Source organism: Corvus brachyrhynchos, unplaced genomic scaffold (genome assembly GCF_000691975.1).
Source record: "Corvus brachyrhynchos isolate BGI_N302 unplaced genomic scaffold, ASM69197v1 scaffold68, whole genome shotgun sequence".
NCBI classification, from domain to species: Eukaryota; Metazoa; Chordata; class Aves; order Passeriformes; family Corvidae; genus Corvus; species Corvus brachyrhynchos.
This window is the reverse complement of record NW_008240039.1, coordinates 1,499,446-1,503,084: the sequence shown is the minus strand read 5'-3', so window position 1 is coordinate 1,503,084 and position 3,639 is coordinate 1,499,446. Positions and strand designations below refer to the sequence as shown.

At 60.2% G+C, this 3,639-nt stretch overlaps 1 protein-coding gene across 1 annotated transcript in view; it reads right to left on the bottom strand.

Annotated features, from left to right (window-relative positions):
* AGRN (agrin) overlaps positions 1 to 3,639 on the bottom strand; it is an 85,113-nt gene that overhangs the window by 31,057 nt on the left and 50,417 nt on the right.

Below are 3,639 nucleotides of genomic sequence, written 5' to 3'. Positions count from 1 at the left end.
GCACGGTCCCCATGCGTGGCGGAGGTTAGGGATGGGCAGCAGGCATGGGATCGTCTCCCCGCATGCCAGGAACAGGATTCCCACCCCCCTGTCCCCTCCATCCTGGGCAGAACCTTCCACAAAGCTCCCACAGGGAGAGCTCCCTTCCCTGGGACCCACACCCTTGGGATCACACTGGAAAACTCATGCTGGCACCCCTTGTGGGATTCGCCAGCAGGACCCGGCTGGAGAGGACACACGCAGCTCCAGCACACTGCTCATCCCCCAGGGAGCTGCTGTGGGGCAGCATGGGGACATCCCATGCCCTTCCTTCATCCCAGCCCTCGGGAAGTGACTCCAGCAGAGCCCTGAGGCTCCCAGGGATTGGTAACCCCACAGAAGCAGCATTCCCTCTGGATCCACCACCCCAGGCAAGCAGTGGCACCTCCCCTGGGGATGCTCAGAGGTGACAAAGTGCCAGCAGAGAGCACAGGCCGTGTCCCACTCCCTGCTGGCAGGGAAATCCCAGGGATTCCTCCCTATTCCCAACCAGAAATTCCCTCCAGGAATCCCCCCCCACCACCACCCAGGAGCCAAGGGAGGAGTGGGGACAGAGCCAGCACTGCCCAGTGACCCTCCGGACAATGGCCCCGAGGGGCTGGGGCAGGGAAGGGACACCAGGGATTCCATCTGTGCTGGACAGTGACAAGGACACAGGACAAGGACACGGGTGGGGACACACAACGCAGCCCAGAGGAGATGGAGCAGCAGCAGACACAGCGCAGCCCCGGCAGCGAGGCAGGAACGGAGCCGTGAGCTGGGAAAGGTCCCTCTGGAGCAGCCCTGGGCACCTCTCCGGCTGGCACCACGGCGGTGGCACCTCTGCAGGGCAGGAGCCGGGCAGAAGCCCTGTGCCAGCCGCCGGGAAGGGCCCGGATCGGGATCTGCCTCTCTGGGAAGCACCTACCAAGTCACAGCCTAGAGCCGAGGGTCTGCAAAGAACAGGGAAAGGGGGACAGTTCAGGCACAGGGACACAGCTCCAGCCCCTCTCCAGCTCTCTCCCCAACTTCCCGGCAGCTCTGAGCACTTCCCGAGGACCAGGAATTGCTCCCTGGGGTGCTGCTCCCATCTGTTTGTCTCCCTTTTTTCCACGTCCCCCCAACACGCTGACACAGCTTCCACGGAGAAATTCCCTCCGATGGACACGATTTTTCTGGGCATGAAGCAAAGATAATTCCTGGTTTGAGATCCAGGCTCACATTCCTGCCTCGGGAAGCACGGGAATGGGAGTGGGAGCACAGGGAGAGGCCAGCCCTGATGGGGAACCCGGCCCTGACACTCCCTGTCCTTCTCCAGCAGGAAACCTGCGGAGATGCAGCACACCAAGTTCCCAAATCCCAGCCTGGAATATCTCACACACAGCCATGGGCCACCCCCAGGCATCTCTGGGGGGGTTGGCACCAACTTTGCTGTGGGTGGGAGCAACGAGGACCTGCTGGGCTGGGCTTTAATCAAGACCTGCTTTGGTTCCTGGCCCTGCCCCATCCTGGAGGGAGGGAAACTGAGGCACGGGGCAAGCAAAGCGCTCTTTGTGCACCCTGGGTGATTCCAGCGCGTGATCCTTTACCTGCTGCTGAGCCTGGAAGTGCTCCAGACCAGGCTTGGAGCAACCTGGGATAACGGGAGGTGTCCCTGCCTGTGGCAGGGGGCTGGACCTAGATGATTTATGATCCCTTCCAACCCAGCAGACACCTAACGAAGCCCAGGGATCGGGAATCCCAGATTCTGGGAATATCCAGGGAATACCGAGCTCTCCTGCCAGCTCAGCTGGGGGTGCCCATGGAGAAGAGGCACTGAAGCCACCTTGGAACCCATCCATCCACGCCTGGGACACGCAGTGAGCTCCGGCACCGCTCCACGGGGAAATATTCCCGGAATAGAACCACTTCCGAGCACAGCCAGCTCCTCAGAGCCTGGGAGAGGGAGCCGGGATCTCTGTGGAGCTGGGATTGGCAGGGACAAGCAGGACACACAGCTGGGACAGCACGGGGAGAAGCGCCACAGCCCCGGGCAGGCAGGAACTCCGGGAAGGAGGAGGTGGGGAAGCCAGGGGGGTTAGTCGGGAGCAGGAGGAGAGGGAAGATCAACCAGGAGCAGTCCGGAGTGATGCAGCAGCCCGGGGGGGGCCGGCCGAGGAGTGGAGGGCTCCCAGCACCCACCTCTGCTCCCACTCTCCTTTGCCTCGAAGGAAGCATCGGACAAGAGCCCAGCAATTTCCATTCCAGCAGGAAGAGTTTGGGGCGAGGGATGGGACAAACCCCAGGGCAACCTCTCCGTCCTGGGGGGCTCTCAGGCCAAACTAGAGAGAGGTGGGAGCAGTGAGAGGAGGCCAGGAGTGGCCCTGGCCACGGAGGAGGGGCAGAGGCGAGCTCCCAGCAGAGATGTCCGGGCAGGGAGCAGGAGGGTGGTGCCAGGACAGAATTCCTTCCTCCACACAGGCAACACTGTAAAACACAAGACACAGACGAAACAGGAAAGAGAGAGAGAGAGAGAAAGAGAGAAAGAGGGAGAAGAGAAGAGAGGAGAGCAGAGAGAGGCAGGGAGGAAAAGACAGATGCAACTACAGACACCTTCCTTCCTTCCTTCCCTGCTGTCCACATCGGCCTCATCCCATCCCTTCTTTCCCAGCTGCACCATCACAGCGCTGAGAGAGGTAAAACCAAGGCTTGGATGGTTTTGTTTGGCTTGGATGGCTTTGTTTGGCTTTGCCTCCCTGGCCTGGCTGCTGGGAAAGGCAGCAGAGCTCGGGGTTTGTCAGACGGCTGCTTGTGAGGGGTTCAAGTGCTGCCAGCCCCTCCCATTCCCTGCCTTTCCCAGCTCCCTGCATCCTCTGCATTCCCACAGCATCGAGGCATGGATGAGCACCCCAGCATTGAGCTCAGAGCTTTTCCTTTTCTGAGCTGACGGGGATCAAAATTCTGCTCACACCTCCCAGGGACGGGCAAAGGACTGCCCGGAGCTGTCACGGGCATGCTGCAATCCCAGGTTTTGGCAGACAGAGCCCTGGCTTTGATTCATTCCCCCCCCTTTTTTTGCTCCTATCCCACCAGGATGCAGCTCCTGGAAGCAGATGTGTGCTGGCCTGGAGGGAGGGGAGTTGGGAGGGAGCTGAAATAAAGGAGAGGGAGATGGAGAGAGGAACGGCAGGTGCAGCAGGAGCACATCCTGCAGCTCCTGGCCTTGTGCCACGGAACACGGCGGAAACGATGAGTGGCTGGTGCTCAGGAGCAGCGTGAATTCCCTGCTCTTCCCAGAAATTTGGGAAGTTTTGGCCTCTAAAGGAGGCACAGGGGAGGGTTTGAAGAGAGCCCAGGGAGCCAGGGCTGCAAAAAATCCCCCTCCTGGGAGCACAGCCCCTCCCACAGGGAAAACTCAGGGAACTGGCTTTGTGGTTTTCTCAAGTCTAACCCTAGGCGGAACCCTAACCCTAACCCTAGTTTGAGCCAGAAATCGAGCATTGGGCTGTGGCGAGTTCCAAGCAGAAAGAAGAGGAAGCGTCAAGGTTTTGGCTGTACCGTACTCAACTTGGCCTGCCTTTCACATGGTGAGTATCCCTGGAGCTCCTGGCTTTGTGGTTTTCTCAAGCCTAACCCTAGGCG